The sequence below is a fragment of the Puma concolor genome, chromosome A1 (genome assembly GCF_028749965.1).
Source record: "Puma concolor isolate L17-30 chromosome A1, mPumCon1.1.hap2, whole genome shotgun sequence".
In the NCBI taxonomy this organism is placed as follows: Eukaryota; Metazoa; Chordata; class Mammalia; order Carnivora; family Felidae; genus Puma; species Puma concolor.
Genome location: NC_141667.1, coordinates 82554178 through 82581406, shown reverse-complemented (window position 1 = coordinate 82581406; position 27229 = coordinate 82554178). Strand labels below are relative to the sequence as shown.

Genomic DNA, 27229 nt, shown 5'->3' with positions numbered 1-27229 from the left:
TTTTAACAAGGACTTTTAAAATTCTTGAGATCACACAAGTCTAAGAAATGCTACATATGGTGAATTTACCTCTGGAAAGTGTAATGTGGGATGTTGGTGGGAGTTGGAGTGGAAGGAGTTGGGCACCTAGAGGAAAGGGAAAGAAATTTTGAGATTTTCTCCCTCAGAAATTCTGGCATTGTCACTGATTTAACATTTCCAGGTCTCTCTCTCTCTCTCTCTCTCTCTCTCTCTCTGTGTGTGTGTGTGTGTGTGTGTGTGTGTGTGTGTGTGTGTGTGTAAGGTGTGGAGTGGGGCAGCTAACCATCTGTGGATGTTGTTTTTGGAATTCATTCAGTGTAACTAATATGTAGGATGTGTCCCCTATAAGATACTTACTATGTAGTGGCCTCCCCATCCCTGTTCACCTTCTTTGGTGTGATAAAGAGGGAAAAATGTATATCTGTTCCCACTCTGCTTTTGGCAGTGTAACTCTAGCTATAACTTAAATGACTACCATGGATGGACATGAAATGCAACAAGTGAAACTAACTGGCTTATAATAATAGAAATGATGGAATGATAGAAAAAGATCTCCAGGTGTAATTTCTGTGAAAAAAGCCTGCTAAAAAGCAGTGTATATAATTCTACCTTTGTGTAAAAAAGGGAATAATAGAACTGTTTTCTTATAATTTGTCTAAAGAGACTCTAGAAGAATACACAAAAAATTAATAAAAGAGATTACCTTGAGAGAAGTTGGGGGCACATGGATAGATAAAACATAGAGATGGGAGTTAGACAGAGTGAGAGTAAATCTTTTTAAAAAAGATTTTGAACCAAATGAATTTACTACCGTTTTTAACAAAATAAAGCAAAATACAACAATATACAGGCCAAACCAAACAAGATTGTGGACTAAATTCGGCCCATGAATTGCCATTTGAAACCTGTGTATTAAACAAATCCCTAAACTTAAGTCATTGAAGTCTGAATCATTCATTCAGCAAACATGTCTTGAATGCCTCTTAAGGTTCAATGTTCATGTTCAAGAGCCAGAGCCCTATCTCTGACCTTAAGGAACCTTCTATCTCTAGACTCTAGTGGTCCCTCTTGGTGAATATTTAAAAAGAAATATCTTTGTATTGTTTTGGCAATTTAAACCAATTAATAAGTGCTTCTAAGTTGAAACTCCAGTGAACAGGTAAGACTTGCTTTCAGATAAGCGATTACATGTTCATATACCTATAGTTAATGTTTAAGACATAAAAAATATTTTGAGCTATTTTGAAATAAACTCTGTTAGGCTTGTTTATTAATTTATTAAGCAAATATCTCAAGATAAACCCAAGCCAAGTAAATTATTTTACATTCTACATAAAATGAATATGTATTAATGAAGCTTAAACATATTTGCAAATAAAATTTCTAAGAGCAAACTGTTTAAATGAGAAACAGAAAATATAAATAAGGAAAGGAGGGGAACCAGGAATAAAAGAGAAATACAATCTATCTTCCTTTGTAGAAAACAAAACAAAACAAATGTGACATAGCCTCCTTGAATCTGGTAATCTAATCTTGATACTAATAATGTTATCTCTTTTGGAGAAGTGTTTTGGCTTTTTTCCATATCTCAGCCTCCCCACCCTATAAACTCCCGGAAATGTGCAGTTCCTGTAGAAAAGCAACATGTTCTGTCCTCTGGTAGAATGGAGACCTCTGTTCCCCAAACTCTTGTAAAGATGCCAATAGAAGTTTAGATTGGCTCAAATGTAGAAATATATTTCCTATCATGATAGTGGAAGACATTTCAGGCTTCTGGATGCTTACAGATTCTGCTGCCTGAAAGTCCTATTCAGAAGTTTACTTTGCTATGACTAATTGTTAGGTAGACAGCAGAGTTACTCAAGACTAATATTACTGGTTTTGAACTGACATTAAGGTCTTTAGAAAGCCTAACTGTCTGTATGGAGCAGTGTTTCTGATCACATTGTTACCTTGAGAGCCCCAGAGTTTAAATAACTTTATTTGAGAAGAAAAAGATTCATTAATATTTTATCAAATAATTTGATTTGAATAAGTAATTTCTTCTGGGTGATAAAACAAGAGAACCATCACAATATGTTTAATAAAATTTATTTTAGTTTGAGAGTTAATACCATATCTAGTACATTTTTGCATCTGTTTCAGTTCTCTTTTGCTATATCACAAAACACTGCTAAATTTAAAAGAGCAACTCACTGCTGTCACTCATGGTCTGTAGGTTGACTGGGTTCCACTGAGCTTGGAGTTCTTGGTTGTGGGGCTTCTCATATGGTTGCAGTCAGATAGTTGGTGAGGCTAGAGTAATTTTAATACTTGACTGGGCTAGACATCTGGGCTGGACTCCTTGACTCACATATCTGGTGCTTTAATTAGAATGACCAGAAGAGCTAGAAGCTGGTATCTATCTCTTTTAACATGACCTCTTCCCATGGTTAGTTTGGAATTCCTCACAGCATTATAGTCTTATGGTAGTTAGAGTTTTTACATGGGAGCCTTTTCTGCCAGAGTAAGTGTTCAAGAGACTTTGGCAGGAGCTGCAAGGCTTTTTGTGACCCAGCTTCTGAAGTCACATAGCATCACTTTTGTTTCATTCTGTTGGTCAAAAAGGTAATCATACACAGGAGCCAATTGATAGAGCCCCCAATGACCAAAGCAGGAACAATTTGATCAATAAAATAAATAAAATTTCATTGGATTACAACCCACAGTACACGATAGGGATCCATTGAGTCTATACTGATATAAATGATTGAATAAATCCTTTTCAAGAAAAGGAAGTCAAAGGAAGACGACAAGGGAGAAGAGACAAATCTCCCTTGAAGAAGAATTCCAATTAATTTCTGTAGATACTCCACTCTCTAGGAGGGGAAGCATGAATCCTGACTCCTTAAGTGTGGGCTGCTCATAATGACTTCCTTCCAGAAGTGTAGAATGGAAGAGAGGAAAAGAATATCTCAGTCCTATGATCAAGGTCAGTATCAACAGTGATAAATCCTTGATTTAATGTGATATATCCTTGATATAATGTGATGAGGCTAGCACTTTACTTCTATGATCTTCCTTCCCCAAACCCCAAACCGCAGTCTAACTGTGAGAAAAATATCAGACAATTTTCCAATAGAAGGACATCCTATAAAATTCTTCATCAGTACTTCTTAAATTTATCAAGGTCATCAAAAATAAGGAAAGTCTGAGAAGCTGTCAAGAGGAACCCAAAGAGACAACGACAAATAAATATAATGTGGTATCCTGCATAAGATCTTGGAGCAGAAAAAGACACAAGCAGAAACAAAGGAAATCTGAATAAACTACTACAGACTTTAGTTAATATATATATATTAATATGTATTCATTAATTATAACAAATATACCACGCAAATGGTATGTCAATGATAGGAGAAGCATATGTGAGAGCTGTCTATACGATGGCATCATTTTCCCCCCAAATCTCAAACCATTCTTAAAAATAAGGTCTATGAAAAAAAAAAAAAAAAGCTAGTCATAAGGCCCAGATTTGAGGGAGGGGACTAAAAAAGATGTAGCAGGAGGTGCATTGGGGGATCATCTACAATAGCATCTATTCCACTGATTTTCTTCTGAGAATTTACTTCTCTACCCCTAGTCCCAGTTAATATAGCTGGAGGTTTACACATTTGTTCCAGAGGTAGAGCCTGTGACTCTGGACTGAGGTAATCCATGAGTTTCATTTCCTTCACCAGAATCAGAGAAATTTATTTTCTTAGTTTCAAGAGTGGTCAGTGACTTAACCTAGAGCAATCAGAGCAATTCTAAGACTGTTAGAAAAGTAACTTCTGGCCTTGAACTTGAGTATATGTGAGGTGGGAACTGCTGCCTCTTATCTTAGGATCAGGAGGGGAGAAGTTGAAGGTGCCAGACACCAACTGGAGTGTGAGCAAGAAGCCAACAAAATAGAGCTGGTAGAGAATAGACTCAAAGAGTGGGAAAAAAACCAAGCTGTGGGACATTATGGAGCCCAGAATCCATCCTTGCTTGGAGGAGCTCTGCCTCTGGAGATCTCAATTATGCAAGGCACTAGTCTCTTGTTGGCTTAAGACAGTTTGATTTGGGATTTTTTTTTTTTTTTGGTTCCTTACAATGGATGAAGTTCCCAAATGAAACAATGAATTGTCCTTCAATTTCTTTTTTGTTTGTTTTGATTTTGTTTTGTTGTTTCACATTTTTTATTTACATTTTAGTTAACATACAATATAATATTGGTTTCAGGAGTAGAATTTAGTGATTCATCATTTACATATAACACCCAGTGCTCATCATAACAAGTGCCCTCCTTAATACCCATCACCCATTTAGCCCATCCCTTACCCACCTCCCTCTATCAACAATAAACTTATTGTTTATTTCACTCTTTCTCTCTTTTTTACCCTTTCCATATATTTATCTGTTTTCTTTCTTAAATTCCACCTGTGAGTGAAATAATATGGTATTTGTCTTTCGCTGACTGACTTATTTCACTTAGCACAATATATTTTAACTCCATCCACATCCTTGCAAATAGCAAGATTTCATTCTTTTTGATAGCTCAGTAATATTCCATTGTGTGTGTGTGTGTGTGTGTGTGTGTGTGTGTGTGTGTGTATCACATCTTCTTTATCCATTCATCAGCTGATGGACATTTTGGGCTATCTCCATAGTTTGGCTATTGTTGATCATGCTGCTATAAACATTTGGTGTGCATGTATCCCTTTGAATATGTATCTTTGTATCCTTTGTGTAAATACCTAGTAGTACAGTGGCTGGGTAGTAGGGTAGTTCTATTTTTTTGCTTTTTGAGAAACTTCCATACTGTTTTTCCAGAGTAGCTGCACCAGTTTGCATTCACACCAACAGTGTAAGAGGGTTCTCCTTTCTCTGTATCCTCACCAATATCTGTTGTTTCCCATGTTGTTGATTTTAGCCATTCTGACAGACATGAGGTGGTATCTCATCGTGGTTTTGATTTATAATTTCCCTGATGATAAGTGATGTTGAGAATCATTTCATGTGTCTATCAACCATCTAGATGTAAAGAACTGTACTACTTTGGCTATTCAGTTTTGTCAAGAGGATTTGTTTTTATTTCATTTAGACACAGCATCTTCTGAAACAAGCACTAAGACATAGCTCCCAGAGAGCAAAGTGAGAATGCAATGGAAAGGGTAAATCAAGGAGGGGAGAATATTCCCAGAATCTCAGTTGGGAGCCAGTTAAGAAGAAAGCCTGGAGCCTGGAGATACAGCCCATGAAGCTAAAGTGTGGGTTGGGCCATCTTGCCTGGTGGGAGATGAGCTTGAAGGAGTGGACTGAGGTGACATCTCGGAGAACTCTGTGCTTTGCTAAGGTTTGACTTCTCTTGAAGGGCAGTGGGGAGACTTTGAGAAGATTAGGAAAATGTCAGGAACAAGGTTAGGCTTGCATTTTACAAAGGTTACTTTATAATAATTTAAGCTGTTCTTAATTGTATATACTTTTTCTGAATATGTACTATTTTCATAATAAAAATAAGTTTTTAAAAAGAAACCTTATTTTGTCTGTGGTATAGATTGGATTAGACATGGAATGTGAGATGAGATTCAGGGAAACCAGTTAGGAAGTTATTGAAACAGGAGATTGCTAAAATGGAGAAGAGGATATTACCTTTGGAGCCAGGAAGACAAGTTTGAATGGACCCTGGCTTTTCTACTTCTGGACTGTGTCAGCTTGGGCAACTATTTTTCTTCTCCAGGTCTCAGTTTTTTCATCTGTAAAAATATAGGTTGCAAGAATTGTGCAAGTTAAGTTCCAGTGTGTAGTACTGTCAGCAGATGTAGTTCTAATTCTCATGGTGTTAAGAGTATGAATTAAGACAGATGCAGTGGGGATGGAGAAGGGAGAATAGGTGGCAGTGATGTTAAGGAGGTGGATTGTATAAACCTCAGAGACTGATGGAATGATGTTGTAGAGCTGCCGTACTTCCTGGGGATCCCACTTGGGTGGGATTAAGCAGATAGTGAACTCCATCGACTTAAAGAAAATTGGAAAAAGGTCAGAGTTATTGGTTGAGGGGGTGGGGAAAAGTTGGGAGTAATGGGAATTATGAACTCAGTGTGGAACTTGTTATACTTGAGATGCTCTCAAGACAGATGGCTTTTTGGGTCTGTAGCTCTCTGGGAGAGTTGGGGATCCATGATGGGTACTGGGGAGATAGTACTTTCTAAGGAAAATGTTCTCAGAGTAATGAGTAGAGGGCCATAGGGAGCATGAGTGTTTTAAGAGGAAGGCAACAAAACAGGAGCCATAAAAAGGGGTTGGGCGGGAGATGAGAAAAGAAAATGGTCATATATGTTAAGAGGGGAAGCAGGAGTTTATAAGCTAAGAGAGAAAAAATTTCAAGAGGGAGGGAGTGATTAATATTGTCAACTGGCACAGAGAGGTCAGGCAAGGTTGACACTGAAAAAAATGCTTTGGATTTAGCAACTGGGGGTGGGGGTGAGGGTGGTGTCACAGTTTTGCCAGAGATTCTTGAGTGGAGTACTAGGGCTTGAATCCATATTGCAGTCTGTGGAAGAGTGGAAAGGAGGTATGAATTCCACTACCATAGGGTGGAATTGTCCTCTGTTCATTCTGTGAGAGGAAAGAGAAAAAGAGGGATGGTGGAGTTTTGTTTGTTGGTTTTAAGAAGTGAACCCTTGCATGTGTGGAGAAATAGCCAAACAAGAGAGAAAGAATAAGTGTGATTCTGAACTATGTGGGAGGGGGTGGAATTTTCTGGCACAGGTGAAGGAATTAGCCAGAAACCAGAAAAGGGAGGTCACTTCCTCTAGGATGAGGGGAAAGCTGGCATCAATGGGTACAGATTAAAATAGATAAAAGTGTGGGTTGGGGAGGTGTGAGATATTGAGGAAGTTCATGCTGATGATCTCAATATAAGTGTGAAGAGGTCAATGAGGAGAATGGCACAGGCCATAAGGCATGAGGATTAGGAAGGAAGACTTGGTTTTATTAAGCTGTTTGGGAGGCCAGGAGCAGAACAGTCCAGAAGGGATTGTTGAGTAGTGCTATAGTTTCCCTCAGGTCAAAGATAGTTCAGGGGGTGAGTGTCCTCCACCAGTGTTCCCCATTGTACCCACAGGACTGAGGAAGGGGTAGATGGAAGCGAAGGGGAAGGTATTGAGTGTACTGAGGTCCTGATTAGGAGGTGAGGGTTGAAGGGAGCTTCTGAATTCTGAGGATGTGTGCTGTGGTAGACAGCAGGACTGGTGAGTGCATGTTTAGGAATAGAGAGGTCAAGTGGCCTCTCTTCCTCCTTCCTCTAACACCTGTAATCTGAACAGAAAGGCACAGGGTTATCTGCAAGGCTATTTTTAATTGGTCTCTAGTTGGTGGTCTCTGTTGTTTTCTCTTTCCTGGGAGGAGGTGGCAACTTTTAGAAACCTAATTTAAAAAAAAAAATAATGTTTATTTATTTTAGAGACAGAGAAAGAGAGACAGTGTGAGCAGGGGAGGGGCAGAGAGAGAGGGAGACACAGAATCCGAAGCAGGCTCCAGGCTCTGAGCTGTCAGCACAGAGCCTGACACAGGGCTTGAACTCATGAACTGTGAGATCATGACCTGAGCCGAAGTCAGCCGCTTAACTGGCTGAGCCACCCAGGTGCCCCTAGAAACCTAATTTAAAAGAAATAATTTATGCAATTTGGAGTCTTTAGACAATGAGACACAGCAAAGATCTAAAAACATCAGTGAGGCAAAAGCAGTATTTGTAGAGGGATTACAAATAGCTACAGGACCTATTCTAAATTAAGTGAAAAAAAAAATCATTACAAAACAGTGCATGGATTATTCTTTCTTTTTTCCCCTAAATTGTCCTGAATCTTTTATATCTTATCTTTGTGAGAAAAAATAAAATGAGTTATAAGTAGCTATTGATACTGGATTTTTCATTCAGGCCAGTGTGTGTGTGTGTGTGTGTGTGTGTGTGTGTGTGTGTGTGTGTGTGTGTGTGTCAAGGATTCCTCTTTGCGTTTTGTGTCATTGGATGTCAAGTATGATTACTAAACAAGAATATCTGTGGGAGTTATCATCAGTAGCTAAAATTCTCTTTGCAGTTATTTTTTAAAATAATCGGAATAACGTATTAAATTCAAACTGTTTAGGAATTCGTCTCTCAAGTAAAAATATCTTTAAAATTCTGACAGGAGATGGACAAGGAAGCACTCAGTCTGGTGTTGGAGATAGCAGGATAGTTTTGGAAGGAGCCAATTATGCCAGTAAATGCTTGTTGCTGAGTGCTGCCTTTTTAAAGGTATGCTTGCCCTTTTTATAGGTTCTCTCCCTAGGTTGCCTTGAACTGGTCTGTTGGGGGAGGTAGTGAGGAGAGAAATTAAGCCTTTTAGGAAAGCCCATCACTGACTCTTGTGGGCGATGGGGTTAGTGTAGTAGCAGCCAAATTTCCTACCAGAAGTAACCTTCGTGTCATGAAAATGACAGGAAGTGTTCATAGTACCACTTTTCTTAATAGCCCAAAATGGAAACACAAAAATGCTGACTATAGGAGTAAAAGATAGATACATTATGGTGAATTCTCACAATGGGATATTTACTTGCAGTGAGTGAAAGTACATACACAACACCAAGATGAATCTGTCACAAAACGCTGAGTGAAAAAGAAAATCCCAGAAAACTATATATAGTACAATACCATTTTTGTAACATTCAAAAACAGGCAAAGGAAAAATAAACACCAAGTTCGGAATAGTGGTTACTCCTGAGGTGGCAAGGGTGGAGGGCAGACAGAGGACTGCAGGCAGAGAGCATATAAATAGATATAAGTTATTGTTAATATCATTGTTTGGGTTAAATGGTCTATTCGTAGGTGTTTATATATTATTTGAAATAAGTTAAATAAAGAGAGCCATAAATGGGTTGATGGAAATATTGCACGAGAAGCCAAATAAGTATATATTTCAAGTGGCATGACGCTGTAGGCAGATAATATGCCCGGGACATGAGCCCTCTTGGCAAGCCTAGCCCTTCTTACCTGGTGAACGAACAGACTCTAGAGACTCTTCCCACATGGATTTACCTTCTCGTATTGAAGATGGACTACAAACAAAGGATTTTAGAAAGTCACTAAGTTGCATGAAAACAAAACCAAAAGCATAACAATACCTCATTGAGTAGGTATGTGTAGGTGTGTCTGTAGGATGGGTTTCCAGTAATAGGTTAATGGAATGAAAGAGTACGTACATTAAATTTTTTTATAGATGCTGCCAAATTACTCTCCCAAATGTGTTGTGCTAATATACACTCCACAACCTGTTTTTTTACATCTTTGCCAACACTGGTAATTATCAATGGTTATCCATCTATTGGCTTGGCCAACTGGCAAAATATCATGTCTCATTTTTGCCTCAAACAACCGATTTCTATGTGAGCTTTTGGTGTGGGAGTCATTAGTGAGTTGAAGGCTCTGTGCATATTTTTGTTCCATTATTGACAAAAGAATGGTCATAGTTATATTTGCCTAAAATTCTTTGAGAGGAGTTTTGACCTGTAACTAGATCTACCACTCTCTAATCCATTTGGTCAGGAAGTAGTATTTACCTAAAATACTTGGGATAGAAGGGGAAGGAAGGGAGATGTATTTGGTGCTTTTATGTGCCAAGTAGTGGGCTAGATATTTTTGCATGTTCTCTCAGTTAGTGTCTTCTTTTTGATAGCCCTCTGAGAAAGTCTGGAGACTCAGAGAAATGAACACTTGCCTCAGTTATACAGTTAGTAAGTGATTCCGCTAGCTCTCACTTCATTTCTCATAATTTTTTTTTCCCTTATGCCTTCTGTCTGCTAACAGAAGACAGCACCATTTGAAGGATCTAGCCTTTTAATAGTTCTATTCCAGTGGTTCTGAACCTTGGCTATACATTGAAATCTCCTGGGGAACTTGAAAAAATATTCATGACCAGGTTCCACTCCTAGAGATCCTGATGTAATTGGTCTGAGGTGTAGCTTGGACATTAGGATTTTAAAAAAACTCCCACAGATTCTCCTTTTCAGTCAAGCTTGAGAGCCACTGGTCTAATTCAGTGATCTTCAGATTTTTTTTAGACTTGCATTACTTATAATTTGATTTTGTGACACTCTCTTGCCACTTTATCTCCTAAAAGTTTTGCAACTTTTTTCCTTTGGTTTGTTTTGAGGCTTTTGGAAAAATTCCATGATAGAATTTGGAATAATTGCAGCTATTCTGGTGAGAGATGGGTAGAAAGACTGCATTACTAAATTGAGGTCAAGAATTGCTGAGCTAATTATTTCTCAGATCTTTATTTTGCAGTTTTTGAAATCAGTAAACCAACTGCAGCATGACATAAGCAATCTTCTTCTTGAAGAATGTCACTTCACTTTAATATTAGTATCATTTATGACTTTTCACAAATACCTTTTAATCTGTTACCAAACATCAAATAGGACAAGTCGGGGAGCTCAAAAAAGGAAATATATCAAAAAAGGAAAAATGCAATCTTATTCAGCTTTTCTGGGAATATTTACTCACTACCTTGTACAAACTAAAATACCTTCTGATTGTCTTTTCTACATACACATGTTGAAGTTAGTTGGTATAAACATTTTCCCCACCTATGATATCAAGATGTCTTCTCCAACCTGCAATGCAGCTTTAGAAAAACTGGTATCATTATTTTGACAGCTCAGATGGGGCTCATAATGCTTCTTACTCATTCAATTGTGGCTTATTATTTTAATTGAAGTATAGTTGACCCATAATTTTGCATTAGTTTCAAGGGTACAGCATAGTGATCCCACAGTTCTATACATTATGCTATGCTCACCACAAGTGTAGCTACCATCTGTCACCATAACAATACCACTACAATACCATTGACTCTGTTCCCTATCCTGTACCCTTCATCCCTGTGACTTATTCATTCCATAACTGGAAGCGCATTGTGGTTCATTTTTACTATGTGTTGATCTTTGATATTGCATTTCTTTGTGGTGTGGGCAGCAGCCATAGGAGAGCCATGTGGTGATTCTAGCAGAGGCCTTGTTTTATCCTTTCCAAAGCACTTATTGTTATTGTTAATACTTAAACTTGTAGGTATTTTTCAAACCAGCTTAATGTAACTCTGACAATGGGATCCTATTAAATTTCTGTGTAAACTAGGAGATTGTCCCTTCTCCTTCTAATTTTCTTTTGTATTAAGTCTCATTCATCATGACCTAGTCCTAAGATCAGCTTTGCAAAAACCATGCAGCAGAAAAGGGACCCAGTGTGGTGACATGGGAAAAGCCAGAGTTGGTGTACTTTGCTTTTAATTCTGCTTTAGTAATTTCCTATTGAATTTGGAGTTATTCTGATCATAATTTCCTGAGGATCAAACAGTAGACTATATGTGAAAGCACTTTGAAATATACAGTGTAGTGGAGTTCAGTACAATTTGTTTTTAACCAGTTTATTTTCCTTCTGATATCTTCCAAGTCAGTAAAATAAACCAAAAACCATCTTAAAGCTTCACTGTGGTATGTGCTGACTGTGTAAGATTGGAGGTAGAAGGTCTGGTGTGAATCAGGGGAAATCATTTCCTCTCAGCCTTAGTTTCCATCTTTAAAATGAGGATACTAGATAGATGCCATTTCAGAGGATGGATGGATTAAATGCAATCAAGAATATGAAAGTACTTCATAGATAGCAAAGCACCTCACAAATATTAACTAATTCTTTGTTTATGTTTGGTTGCACAACCCATCCTTGAAGTTGTTAAAATTTATCCTTCAAGTCAGGCATCTTTTTCCTCAGTCCCAAGTAAGACTGCAAAGTCTCAGGGCTCCTACTTTCTCCCATTTTGCTGCTCCTTTAGTAGGTGCTCCCATGTGGAAATCTCTATCTTCAGACCTTTCTTTCTTTCACTTGCTGTACTCCCACCCTTCCCCCAAATTATATGGACATTCTCCTTCCCTGTCTTATATTTTATTTATTATGAAATTACACATCTATTTATACAGATGAAAATTACACTAGTTTTTTAGCAGTTGATTTTCAGATGCTTGTGGCTAGCATTTTAAATGACTAATCTATCAAATTGATCCAAAATAAATGTTACTAGATCGTGTTGTTCTTTCAGCAAGTATATGGTGTTTTATCAGTGATCAGAGTACCAGAACCCACAGTAATGACAAATGTAAATATTCAAGTCTGTGTTAGATTTGAAGTAAATGTGTTTTTTTTAATGTTTTATTTATTTTTGAGAGAGAGAGAAAGAGAGACAGAGACAGAGTATGGGCGGGGTAGGGGAAGAGAGTGAGGGAAACACAGAATCCATGAGGCAGGTTCCCGACTCCAAGCTATCAGCACAGAGCCTGACGCGGGACTCGAACCCATCAACCACGAGATCATGACCTGAGCCGAAGTCGGATGCTTAACTGACTGAGCCACCCAAGTGCCCCTTGAAGTAAATGTTTAAGGAAGAAAGTGCTTTTTGTTACCATTCAAAGTACACCTTCTAGTCAGCTACTCACTGTACTAAACTACAGTGCTGCCCTTAGATGGAAAAAACATCACACTTTTTTTCCCTTTTGTTTTGGATTCAGATGAAAAGTTATTTAATAATATCTTGAATATATTAAACAATTTTAATAACATAATATTTTTGTTGAACTTTGATTCAAATACAAGATTATAAACTTTTAAAATATTACACAAGTACTGAACACATAAATAACATGGCATCCCTGTCTTTTAAAAAAAAGCCCCAGTCAGTTCTGTTCCAATTTTAACAGTATTACACAATGTTTTCTTGCAAGAAGAAAAAATCCCCAATGTCTTTGTTTTTTTTTAAATCATCATTTTTCAGGAGGATATTCTTCTAAATACAGAGTTCCTAAAATCAACTAACTTCCTGCTAGTCATGAATACCTAACATTGAGCAGTGGAGTTTTGAAACTTTTCTATGAACTTACAAGAAAAAACTAAGAGTGAAAAAACAAACCAGACAAATATTTCTGATTATCCTAGAGCCTTTTCTTCCTGTGAGGTTCTTTATCTTTTGCTTTCTTCCAGGTATTTTACTAAGTCATACATTTCAACAACAAATCTTCCACAACTACTTTTATATAGCCAAAAAATTTTTTGCTTATCTTGGATAATTAATGATTTTAAGGCATTCTTAATAAAAACAATGCCTCCTTTCCTTGGGCTATGTGACTGTTTGGGCTGAAAGAGACTGAGGGATTATTTAGCTCCACCTGCTCTATTTATTCCCAGATGTGGGAACTGGACCCCACGGAGGTGGCAATTTACTTGAGTTCACATGGATGGCTCACTTCATTGGGGACTTCTTGAAAAAGAATATGGATGGGTGTATCTAAATATGAGATAAGAACTATCTGAGTTGTATTTGTTTATTGATGAGCTATTTGTCATTTTATCATTCATTCATTCATTTATTCATCCATACTTCTGTTTTTTGGGAAGGTGGAATAGTAGAAGCAGAGTTCCCGCCCTATCACTGAGCTTGGGAAAGTTTTATATATAACAGAGATGTTCAAGGAAAAGTAAAGGAGAAATTAGCCTCATTTTGAAATTTACTCTTCCTGGCCTGGTAGTCTTAGTTCTCCACCCCTGGTCTTAGAAAAATAAGATTTTAAAGTGTGTGTGTATGTGTGTGTGCACCCATGTGTGCATGTGCGTGTGCACCCTGCATCCCTGAGAAGAGCCTTGGCTTAGGCACTTTCAGGGCAGAGCCATCACTGCTGGCTCCATTGTCAGACAGCTCTAATTGTTTGAGAGTTTTTCCTTTATTGAGTTGAGATCTGTTCCCTATAATTTCTACCCACAAATCCTAGTCCTTCTTTCTGGAGAAACCCAGACCCAGTATATTCAACTGACTCCTTTCTTCCCCATGAAGGCCTTTCTTCTCTGGAGTAACCACCCCTTACCCTTTAGCTTTTCTCCATAGGGCATTATTTTCAGACTTCTGATTACTATTATTGGGATTCAGTCTGGTTTTGAATGGTGTCTTTTCAAATGTGAAACTAAGAACTGAATATTTCTCCAGATGTGGTTGTGCTTTATGGAATATATGGCAGAACCATAATATCTGCTGGCAATACTGTATTGTATTTCTATTAATAGAGGCTAAATGCACTTGTTTTCTTGGTAGTTGCCTTTATACTCTTGACACCCTTTAAGCTCACAAACAACTAACCTCTCTGGATATTTTCTGCATGAAATGTTATCATATCAGTTCTCCTCTAGTCTATGTTTGTGCATTTAAATATTTTGAACTGAAATTTATCTGTATTAGATGTTATATTTTGGTTTCATTGTGGCAAAAGTATTTGAATTCTTGACCCTGTTTTTGATTGAAATCATTTGTGTTTTTCTGGCAGTAGAAAAACTGTTTTCAGCATTTTGAAGGATGAAGTGCCTTATTTTTCTTAGAAATATCTATCAAAAGAAGCATTGTTTCTTGACCTTATCCTAGGTCTCATTAAAAAAAAAAATGTGTGTGTGTGTGTGTCTATGTGTGTGTGTGCATTTATACTACATTGTGGATAGTGTAGAGTACTTTCCAGATCTCCCCTTCAGAACCAAGTCACTAATCCTCCCAGTAAGTGAGAAAGTTGGAGGCTGAAAGTTGGAGAAAGTTGGAGGCCTCTCTGGGAATTGCCTTCAGCCAAAGTGTTGTCTCACACTAGATCACACCACTTTCCAAGGGGCAGTCTATTTACAATGATTGGTCAGGAAGAAGAACAAAGGCTCAAACTCATTGCTATGAGGAAGGGCCATCTCAGCTCCAGAGATTGCCAGTGTGATAGCTGAATCCTTTGTTGTGATTGCACTGAAGTTCAATACTTCTTTCTGTCCACACCTGCTTCCTTCACTCCCCCACAGGTGACAATTCCAAGGACCCTCCTCAATAAACATTCTACATTCAAAACTCCTTCAGAGTAGTTCTTAGGGAAATTGACCAAAGTGATTTGGTGCCAGAGGTGTTCTGAGGAAGCTGACTCTAAAATGGGATTTTGGAACTGTGCGACTGCAGCTGGCTGGCAATGACATTTAATCTCTACCATGAAGTAGTCATTCATTGTTTACACTTTCACTGGTGATGAACTGGGATGGGGTACCTATGGAGGAGAATGAACTGGCTGGTGCAAATCTCAGACTTTTGACAGGTGAGAGTCGTAAATTATAAGGATAATGGGATTATTTGGCTCTTGCTGAGTGTCTTTAATTATAAGAGAAAGACAATGATTAATTACCAATCAAAGAGAGAGTATGGAAGTCAGAGTCCTCCTTAGCAGCAAATAAAGAGACTCATCTCCTGCAGCTTGAGGGCAGAAAATACTGAAGACCAAAATTTAATTTTAAGAATGGCGCATTTTCAGAAAAGGTTAAATTTTCATCCCCAGCAAATTTTCTATGCCAAGGTCATATGACATATTTTGCTATGCCAAAATTTCCTAGTTTTGGAAAAGAATAAGACCCTAAAGCTTGAGATGGGAACATCTGTGTCAATGAACTTAACTCTCCCTCAACTTTTTAGGCTTGCAAAAGTAGCCTTTTCTTTGTTGGAGACTGTACCCTCTACCTGAAGGCAACATAGAAGCTTTTGCCTTGCAAAACCACATAGACTATCTCCCTCAGATCTTGACCAGTAGCTAGTTTCAAATCAAATTTAATGTAGCCAGGGAAGTGCTGAACTTGCTAAAGAAGGAAAAAAGGAACTAAACCCAAAAGGAGATGAAGAACCTAGCAGGATGACTAATTAGGAAGCAGAGAGCAATTGTCTTTTTCTTTCTTCCTTTCTTCCTTCCTTTCCTTCTTTCTTTCTCTTTCTTTCTTTCTTTCTTTCTTTCTTTCTTTCTTTCTTTCTTTCTTTCTTTCTTTCTTTCTTTCTTTCCTTTCCTTTCCTTTCCTTTCCTTTCCTTTCCTTTCCTTTCCTTTCCTCTCCTCTCCTCTCCTCTCCTCTCCTCTCCTCTCCTCTCCTCTCCTCTCCTCTCTTCTCCTTTCCTTTTTTTCTGTTTTCTTTATTCTCAAGTTAGTTAACATACAGTGTAGTCTTGGCTTCAGGAGTAGAATCCAGTGATTTATCTCTTATATATGATATCTAGGGCACAGCCCAAAAAGTTCCCTCTTTAATGCCTGTCACCTTTTAAGCACCCCCATTAACCCTAAAAGCCACAATTCTTTGTCCAGTTTGTGGACCTGAGCCAGATTTTATTTTTATTTTTTTTTCAATATATGAAGTTTATTGTCAAATTGGTTTCCATACAACACCCAGTGCTCATCCCAAAAGGTGCCCTCCTCAATACCCATCACCCACCCTCCCCTCCCTCCCACCCCCCATCAACCCTCAGTTTGTTCTCAGTTTTTAAGAGTCTCTTATGCTTTCTGAGCCAGATTTTAGAGTTAGAAGCCATAAATTGAAGGAAAGCCTAGGTTTTTAGGAAGAAACACCCTGCAACAGCACATATGTGGTAATATTTCTTCAGGTCCTTCCCCAAAGGAACTAAGGCCATTTACTCAGGTAACTGTATACTGGGAAAAGGGGAATACTCAAACATTTTGAGGGGTGTTCAAGACAGGGTCCAAGTTTACATTGATGTCTAGAACCTATGGTCCCCTTCTGTAGAAAGAGTGGGTAAGGTGTATGAAGGCCAGTAATAAATGGAATTCTGACTCAGGTCTGGCTCACAGTGAGTCTAGTGGGTCCACAGATCCTGTATGTGATCACCCTTCTGGGCTCAGAATGTATAACTGGAACTACTAATAAGTAGTTGGTTGAAGTTCCACTTTGGTTCTTTGGCCTATGGGGTAAGAATTACTGTATTAAGGAAGGTCCGGTTGAAGCCTCTGAAGTTACCCTTCAATCCTATACAAGAGAATAATTCAACAATAATATTGTATCCTGGAGGCAATGGATAGAGAGAGATTAATGCCACCATTAAAGACCTAACAGATACAGGTGGTTCCTATCATATCTACATTTCATTTACCAGTCTTGTCTGGCCTCTTCAAAAACCATACAGATCCTGGAGGATTAGAGACTACTACTGCAAAATCCACCATTAATAGACCATTTGCAGCTGCTGTGCCAGGTCTGGTATCTGTGTTGGAACAGATTAACACAGCCTCTGGTACGTGGTATTTAAGCATTCGTTTGGTGTTTCTGTTCTTTTCAATTCCTAATAGGAAGGAAGATCAGAAACAGTTTGCATTCACTAGAAATAATAGTTCCAGGATTATGTTAATTTTCTCACCCTCTGATAGAGTCGAAAGGAATACCCTATCTGGACATTTCTGCAGTATATCACCTTCATCCTGTATATCAATAATGCTACACTCATCAGACTGGATGAACAAAACATGGCAAACATATTGTAAGTGTTGGCAGATACATGTGCTTTATATATTCGAAAATAAATCTTATAAAGATTCAGGTGCTTGCCATAATAGTGACTTTCTCGAAGTCCATTGATTTGGGGCACACTAGAATATCTGTCCAAAATAAAGAACAAATTCTTGATTTTCAAACCTCCTAGCACTAAGAAGTAAGTATAACATTTGCTAGGCCTCTTAAAATTGTAGAAGCAGTATCTTCTATACTTGAGTAGGCCTATAGTAGGGAAGTGTTCTGCACTATTTCTGGGTTTGGTGCAGCCTTCCTGCTTAGGCCATACGACCAAGCAGACTCTGTGATATGAGATGTATTGGTGGTGAGAAAAGAGACTGTGTGAAGTTTGTGGAAATCCCCAGTATTAGTTTGCTTGGGCTGCCATAGCAAAATACCAGAGACTGGGTGGCTTAATGGAAACTTATTTTCTCATAATTATGAAGGCTAGAAGTTCCAGATCAAGGACCAGCAGAATTGGTTCATGGTGAGAGCTCTATTCTTGGCTTACAGATGCCTGCCTTCTAACCATAAGGCCTCTCCTCAGTGCATGGGCAGAGATAGAGATTGAGATAAATAGATAGATAGATGAAAGAAAGAAAGAAAGAAAGAAAGAAAGAAAGAAAGAAAGAAAGAAAGAAAGAAAGAAAAGAAAGAAGAAGGAAGAAAGTGAGGGAGAACTTGGGTGTCGTGAGGGCTCCAACCACGTAACCTCATTTGGCCTTACTTTCTTAAAAGACCCATTTCCATATATATCCCCAATGGGGATTAGGGCCTCAACATAAAATTTTGAGGGACACAAACATTCATTCTTTAACCACCACCTAAGGAGAATCACATGCCATACAGAGAATTATACACCATTCAATAAACAGCTCCTGGGGTGCTACTGGTCCCTAGACTATGGGATACCAAATGATCATGCAGCCAGAACTGCTTGTCATTAACTGGATTGGGTCACACAACCAAGTCTAAACTCTGGTGAGCCCAGGAATTATAAACAAAAGTTGTATATTAATGAAGCCCATGCCATTCAGCATTGTTGCACTGGGACTTCTTTCTCAGTTCGCACAGAGGACTGCTGGGACAAGGGTCCTGATGACTAGCTAACAGAGACAAAAAAGCCTGATCTTTATTCAAAGATTAGTGGGTATAAGCCAAAAATAGATTTCTCCTTTGCCCCTCTCAGAGATGGCCCTAAAAGACAGTGGTGAGGAGAAATCCTCTTAGTGGGTAGAGTTTTGAGTGTGCCTTTGTTACCCATTGTGTTGGAAAGAGAAGTAGCTTGAAGTAAGCATATTCATAATCTCATAGGGTATGGAAAATGAATGGTGTCTCTGGTTAGTTAGGGGAGTGGAAGGAAAAGACAAGAAGATAGGAGATAAAGAGGTCTAGAGAGATCCATATAGATGAGCACACAGAAATGGGCACATAGTGTGAAGATATATCCATCTCCACCAGAGAGCATCCATCATGGAAAAGGCATTGAATAACCAAGTAGACCAAATGACTTACCTGATGTCAGCCCATCTCTGTTGTTGGCCATCCCAATGCTGACATAATGGGCACATAAGTGAAATAGCCATGGTGGTAGTGATGAAGGCTATCCATGGGCCTGACAGCATGAGCTCTCACTTATGGGATTCCTATAGTAACTACTGCTGCTGAATGCCCCAAATCCAGCAATAGACACCATCTTAGTCACTTTGGGCTGCTCTAACAAAGTACCATACATTGGGTAGTTTATAAACAACAGAAATTTATATTGCACAGTTCTGGAGGTTGGAAGTCTGAGATCAGGGTGTTAGCATGAGGGCCTCTTCCAGGTTTCAGACTGCCAACTTCTCATTGCATCCTCATATGGTAGAGAGAAAAGGAAAGCAAGCTTTCTTATGACACTTATGAGGGCAGTAATCCCATTCATGGAGGGTTCCATTCTCATGACCTCAACTAATCCTAATCACCTCCCAAAGGCTTCACATCCTAATTGCCATCACAGTGGGGGGTAGAGTTTCAACATATGAATTTTGCAGGGCACAAACATTCAATTCATAACAGAGACCAATCTTGTATGGGACCATCTCTCAAAAGACTGTCAATTGGTGGCATCTTGATTACACTGGACGCTTTTCACCCTGGAATCAGCATGTTTTGGGTTGGGGGTTGCCTTACCGTCCTTATATAGTGTATCAATCAGTCCAACTATCCTGTGGCTTAGAGAGTTTTTGATCCATCAGTGAATGATTTGCATAACATTGTATCAAACAAAGCAGCCCTTTTTACAGCAAGAGAGGTGTGGAGGTGAATGCACGATCAGAGGATCCAGTGGCTTTATTAAATACCACACCACCCAGAATTTGCCTACCTATTAACAGTGATAGAATGACCTTGTGGAAGAACAAGTGAGGTGCCAGCTTAGAGACAGTAACCTGTAAGAATGGGGTGTAAGTGCAACATGTCCCCTCAATCAACTATCATTATATACTTCTGTGTCCAAGAGGAAGAATACATGGATCCAGGACCAAGGTTGAAGGTAGAAAGAGACCTGTTTAGAAACTCTCCCATTGGCCCATTTGGATGATCTGAGCTTCCTGTCATCACAACTGCCTTTATCTATGGGTTTAGAGGTTCTGTTTCCCATAGGAGTAACACTTCTATCAAGGGACAGTATTAGAGTCCTATTTAGCTTTCAGCATAGCTGAAAGCCCATCACTTCAGGTTTCTCAGACCAAGAGAAAGCAGTCAAGAAAAGAAGTCACCTTCCTGGCAGGGGTAATTGACCCTAAAGAGAAAGAGGTAAGGCTGCTGTTATACAGTGGGATATGGGAAAATGTGTTTGGCACTTAGGTGATCCACTGGGGATTTTCTTAGTACTTTCTTTGCCCAATTTTAAGAGTAAATTGGAAAATATATCAGTCATGGCCTGGGGAGGGCATGATGATATGGTATGCAGTCACCTTAGGGCTGAGGTCTGGGTCACCCCACAAGTTAACTTTCCTACCCCAGAAGAGAAACTAGCTGAGGGTAAGAAGAATCTAGAATGGGTAATAGAGGGAGACAATGAGTATCAGCTACAGCCTTACACCAGCTGCAGTGATTTTGTCCCACTAACATCTTTCATATGGGCATCCCCAGGAAAAGAGACCAATCAGGACTTGCCCCCAGAACTTATCATATAAAGCAAGTGGATACAAGTGGCACAAATGCTGGGCTGTAGTGGATATGATGTGTTGCTGAGATCCCTCTCTTCAGGACTGAGGCATTCAGCTACTGGACTGTTGATGGTCATAGTTCTTGGTGAATCCCTATCTGGGCATTGCCCTCAACTGAAGGGAGCCACATTACCCAAGGTTATGCCTCTCTCTAGGGGATAGCCCACATTAAATGACTGGCAAGTGTGGGTTATAAAGCTCTTGACTCATGTAGTACAACTCAGAAGGGCTGTCCTAGCTCCAGAGAGCCCTGTGGGATTAGCTGAGTCCTTTGTGGCATTTGCCATACAGTTCAGCTCCTCCTTTTGCCCATTCCTATTTCCTTTATTCCTCCATAATTGTTGATTCTGAGTGCATTTCCTGAGAACTTTGCTGCATGGAATCATCCATCCCAGAGCCCATTTCCCAGGGAACACAACTGAAGTCCTACTCTTTCCTATTCAGGTAGGTCAACAAAGATCTGAGATCCCATTCAAACTCATTACATACAGACATGCAAATATGCTTCAATATACAATCCTGGCATGTGGTTTTATTTAGTTGGGGGCTGGAGTAGGCACTTTACATGTCTTATTTTATTTAATACTTTCAACAACCCTGGGAGGTAGCCACCTTCATTCCCAATTTATAGATGAAGAAACTGAGGCATAGAGAAGTTAGGTGTTTTGCTGAATTCACACAAGTAGCTAGCACCATAGCTGGGGTTTGAGCTTCATCATTCTGCCTCCAACTATACTATAATGTTACAAAGTCTTTTCGAACACACTATAGTATGTGTTTGTTAGAGGTTCCTAATGCATCCTTAGTTGGAATTAACTGTGTGAGACTGTGGGTAAGGCCTCCCAAGTGGGACTTGATTCATTCATAAGTTTACCTGTGGGAGAACTAGTCTAGTATATTTATTGTGGCTTATCCTCAGATGGAGACGGGGGAGTAACTTAACTTGGTAACTTCTTCAGGATGGATTTAGCTGTTAAAGGATTTTAAATGATCTATATTTGTGTGTCCTATTGGCCATGAGAATGAGAAAGAAAATGATAGCAAAGGGACAGTAGTTTTTCTGTTTTGACTCCAGTATTTCTTGATGCTATTGATTAGGTGGTAGTTGGAAGGTAAGCTTGGTTCTCTTACGTCGTGTTGTCATCAACAATAGTGAACATTGAAAGAGATTATTCCAGGGAGTGGAGAAAGTTAGAGACCCTTATAAACCCAGTGTCTCAAGCTTTTATCTAAGTAGCTTTGCTCAAAGCTAGCTTTGGTCATATCATGCATGTTGCAAATAACATTTCCATTTGAGTTCTGCAAACAGCTGTTGAGTGATGGGCAAAGGTATGTAATTGCAGCTCTCATAAAGATTTCATCTTTGTATTTTCAGTAAATTGATAATGATTTAATTTAAGGACTTCAGCCTTTACTAATTGCAGAATGTGCTTCAAACCCTGACCATGGGGGTAATTATTGTGGTGAAGTCTCTTGGTACTCTCTGTCTATAGTTTATTGCATTTGTGAAACTTCTCTTCATTCTGCCTGATTTTCACAAGTGATATTTATTGTCTGTGGTTTGTGTTATGTGGCCTACAGGGGGGGGAAAAACACTTGCTTAACTATATTTAAATAGTCATAAGTCTATAGTTTCCTGAAATAACCCAGCCTAACTTTCTCAGAAAAGTGTGAAATTCCCTCTTCTGGGAATTGTTTTTTGTTTCTGATTCTTGCCCTCAGTGACATCTATGCTGGTATCTTATTTCCCTGCTAAACAAGATAAAATTTAAAAGCATAAAAATTAGCAAAAAATAAGAAAAACTAACCAGGCCAGCTAGCCCCCTTGCTTGATTCCCTTCATCCTCTCTTGACCTCATATGTTGGTAATGGCTACACAGTGGGGTATATTTCTGGATTACATTTTATAAAGACTGATGATTGTCTTCTGGTACTTGTTGTTCCTGTTATCAACATTTCTTAGATATGATTTTCCTATAAAAGTATTTAAAAGGAATTCCTAATGAGTGAACTCAGAAGACTGGTGTAGTATAGTTTTTTTCTTGGTGTAAACCATGAACACAGGTAATTTTTTTTTCTTTTTTTCCATCACTACTTCTTTTTTTTTTTTTTAATTTTTTTAACATTTATTTATTTTTGAGGCAGAGAGAGAGAGAGCATGAACAGGGGAGGGTGAGAGGAAGAGGGAGACATAGAATCTGAAACAGGCTCCAGGCTCTGAGCTGTCAGCACAGAGCCTGACGCGGGGCTCGAACCCACAGAACGCGAGATCATGACCTGAGCCAAAGTCCGACGCTTAACCGACTGAGCCACCCAGGCGCCCCCCATCACTACTTCTTAAGACTTTGAAACTTTGAAATGAGCTTCCCCACACATTAATGGTTTGAGCATAGCTGAGAGTTATCGTCTCTAACTTTAATTTTTATTTTAAAAAAAGTTTCAATTCTATAAAGAAAAAAATTATTGAGGGGAGGAGTACAAGAGAGCCTTCTGAATTGCTGGAAATTCTGTCTATGCTGATCTGGAATGGTGCTTAGATAGCACTACGTGTGTGTGTGTGTGTGTGTGTGTGTGTGTGTGTGTGTGTGTGTGTGTATTTGCACTTGTATATATGTAGAAATCCATTGAGTTATATGCTTTAAGATTGGTGCTTTATGCTGCATACATGTTATACCACAATAAAGCAAATTAGTATTTTCTAGCTTTTAAGGGTCTTTTCTTAAAAATTTTCAAAATGTTTTATTTATTTTTGACAGACAGACAGAGAGAGAGAGAGAGAGAGAGAAAGAATAAGAGTGTGAGCAGGAGAGGGGCAGAGAGAAAGGGAGACCCAGAATCCGAAGCAGGCTCCAGGCTCTGAGCTTTTAGCACAGAGCCCTACTCAGGGCTCAAACCCACAAACCATGCAATCATGACCTGAGCCGAAGTTGTATGCTTAATTGAGCCACCCAAGTGCCCCAAAGGGTCTTTTATTTTAAAGCGTTTAGATCATGAGACAAGGTAAGGGAAAGAATTTTTAAAGTGTAAAGTATTATGCAACTGAAAGATATCACAATCTAGAGATGTAACTGGGATATTTATTATTCAGAGTGGATTATCCTCTACCTTCTCATCCCAGATCTTTAAACTTTGCTTCAGTCTCAGCCTGGTGCCAGAGAGAGTTTCTTTTGGTGCCAGGATAACTCTTACCTCTGACTGTACTGTGGAAATTAAAAGTTATTTTACAGATCTTGCTCAAAATCTGTCACCTTACTATGACTTAACAAAACAGGTCGTGGAATGAGCTGGAATGGACATAGAATGATCATAGACAAAGTTTCCAATGGTTGGAGGGGAATTCCATGGAGTCATGGGCTGCATTAAAGAAATGTATCCTAGAGGTGGAGAGAACACATCATGAGTGTAATGAGTATGAGAACAGAATAGAACATTGACATTTGTGTTAATACTTTGTTATGCCTTTTGTGACAGAGAACTGTTGATGCTGGCTAATGGAAAAAGAAAAACTATCTTTTTTTTTTTTTTTTTTTTTTGTAAAGAAAAACTATTCTGAGTTTCAAACAAAGTCCATCATTAAAAGGTTTAAATGTTACTTGGACACTGTCAAGTTATAGTATGATTGACTTTTGAACAACACAGGTTTGAACTGCATAGGTCTACTTACACAGTAGTAAGTGTATAGTACAGCACAGTATTGTAAGTGTATTTTCTCTTCCTTATGATTTTCTTATTACCATTCTCTTCTTTATTATAAGAATACAGTATATAAAACACATAACATACAAACTATGTGATAATCAACTGTTTATGTTATCTGTAAGACTTCTGGTCAACAGTAGGCTATTAGCAGTTAAGCTTTGGGGAGAGTCATGTTATACCTGGATTTTCAACTGCATGGGGGTCAGCGCCCCTAACCTCCAAGTTGTCCAAGGCTCAACTTTGTGTTCATTTAGCATGAATCTTGTGGATAGAATCAACCTGAACAGTAGGGCCCTGCGAGCTGGCCTAGCTGCCTTTTGCTATTGTGAAGTTTGATCTCTCACGATTATGATCCTTCTGAGTCTTCACTGTTCCATTTTTTCCATTGCCTGCTATTTGATGGTAGCTTCTCTAACTCATCCCATATCTTTTTTTTATATCTATGTACATTCCATCTTTTTCCTCACATTTTTAAGTCTTTCCCTGGATTTTTTTTAAGCCAGCTTGGGTGTGAATTCTTGCTGTTGTTCCTCTCATCTGTCTCTCCCTCCAAAAGCAAGCTCAACTGTCATATCTCTCACTACTTCAGCCCATATTGGTCTCCTTTCCTGTTGTACTTGCTGTCTGTAACTTTCTATGTGGCAATACATAATTTCTGACCTCATTTCTCAAGTGGTTCACATGAATGTTTTATTTCTCAACTTTTGTGGAGGGAAAATATCACCTTTATCTCATATAGACTTTAGGGGTTAGCACAAGGCTTCAGGGGTATTAGGGAATCAAAATTTACCTGAGGAATGAAAAAATTATGTATTCAAGGCTTCTATAATATCAAGCCCTTAATTTTTTTGTTTTAAGTTAATGGTGTGTAAAAATGGATCCGTGAGAATATTATTTTGAATCTCAAGTAATCTCATTCTTACGATTATATTTTTTATTTAATTTTAATTTTCCTTTTACAGTTCAGTCTGACAAGAGGGCCATTTGTATATGTGTAGGAAATCTTTTTTTCAATATAGGCTTCTAGTAAATACAGGTTTTAAATAATGCAATGTGGATACAGCTCATTATAGTCTCTAAATAATTACCAGGACCCTTCAATAAGGGAAATACTTTTCTGATGGGTCATTAGAAACACATTTGTGGTAGACTTTTAAACCATTAATAATCATAGAGACTGTCCTAATTGCTTTTGGAGTGAAGAATTCTTTTGTAGTATGGAGAACCACTTGCTAATTCATCTGTTTTGCTAGACTGGATTTTCTTAAATTGACTTGCTTTAAAATGGACATACTTGCACTTTAAAAGGCTCCAGAGACCTCCCGTCTATATACAAACATAAAAATAGCATTAACGACTGACAGTCACCTCCCCCCCTTTCCCTCTGTCAGTTATGGGGACTATTTAAGGTTCTATCTTTTTCATGCTCTAGAAGTAATGTGAGGTTTACATTCAACTCCCTTTAATCTGAAACACTGACTGAGCTCCAAACCACTTGGCAGCCTGCCATTTTTCAATGGGAGGGGAAAGCTGCAATGTAATTTACTCTCCACATTTTATAGTTTTCCCTTTAAAAAAAAACCTGCTTATACACTTCCTGTATTTACAGAAACTAGAGAGTAATATGGCTTTTAAATGTGGCCCTGTCTGGGCAATTCTGGGGAGCCCAAAGCAGCTGACAGGCCACTGAACTTGGTGTACAGTGATGAGAGATAAGGGGCTCTGTGTATAAAGGTGTTGGGGGAGAGTGTGAAGGATGATGTAGGCAACACAGTAGGTGTGATGAGCTAAAAGAGGAGCATAGTATGGGAAGGACAGAGGGTCAGGGCTGGCCTGTGCTACTGAACTTAGGTGTACAAGTAAATAATAATCATGCCATCATTTTAGCCAGGCAGCAGCGTTTACTGAGCACTGACTCACTGCTAGGGAGTTTCTTCACTATTACCCTGTCTGAACTCTGGTCTTTTAGAGATTCAGCCAAAAGGTCTTCTGGCCTCACATACTGTCTTTATTCGTGAGCAGACAGTGTCTGCCCTGGGCCTTATCTAGGAAGACTGGATAAGGGGTGGGATTCCAGAGGCTTTGCTTTCAGGATGGTGTTCATTTCATCAGACTTTTCCCTGCTGTCCTTGTCCCAGTACTCAATTGCCTAGCATTCTTCACCAGTTTTTATCTCCATTCACTTCCTTCACTCATTTTCTTCTGGCTCTATCCATCCAGGCAGTGGTTACTGAACCTCTACCATAAGAGAGTACCTACTGGAGAGATAATGGATTAGCTAGGGTTAGCTAGGGTTCTCAGAGAAGCAGAAGCAATGGGATAGATGGATAGATTAGATAAATAGATATATTGATAGAAAATTAATTAAAGAAAGAATATTTTGGTATATATATTTACATACATCCTCCCCACTATAGAATCGATCAGTCTGTCTATCTATCTATCTATCTATCTATCTATCTATCTATCTATCTATCTATAATCTAGATTTAGTTTAAAGACTTAGATTTTGGAGGGTGGCAATTCCAAAATTTTCAGGCTATCTGGAGACACAGGGAAGAGTTGATGTTACAACTTGAGTCTGAAGGCAGTCTGGAGATTGCCTGCCCTCTTCCTTGCAGGAAGGTCAGTCCGTTTTCTTTTTCTTTTTCTTTTTCTTTTTTTTAAGTTTATTTATTTATTTTGAGACAGAGAAAGAGCATAGGAGAAAGGCAAAGAGAGGGAGAGAGAGAATCCCAAGCAGGCTCTGCACTGCCAGCACAGAACCCGACGTGGAGCTTGAGCTCACAAACTGTGAGATTATGACCTGAGCTGAAATCAAGAGTTGGACACTAAACCTACTGAGCCACCCAGGAACACCAGGTCAGTCCTTTTTCTATTAAGGCCTTC

The 27229-nt window shown here is 38.8% G+C and overlaps 1 long non-coding RNA gene across 4 annotated transcripts in view; it reads left to right on the top strand.

The window, feature by feature from the left end:
• LOC147584263 (uncharacterized) overlaps positions 1 to 27229 on the top strand; it is a 170553-nt gene that overhangs the window by 70438 nt on the left and 72886 nt on the right. The window contains exon 5 of one of the 4 annotated variants that reach the window (XR_015246559.1): positions 8214 to 8894. The exons of the other annotated variants lie outside the window; for them this stretch is intronic. This is a non-coding gene — a long non-coding RNA (uncharacterized LOC147584263). Of the gene's footprint in view, positions 1 to 8213; positions 8895 to 27229 lie in introns of those variants that run through there. 4 annotated transcript variants of the gene reach the window in all.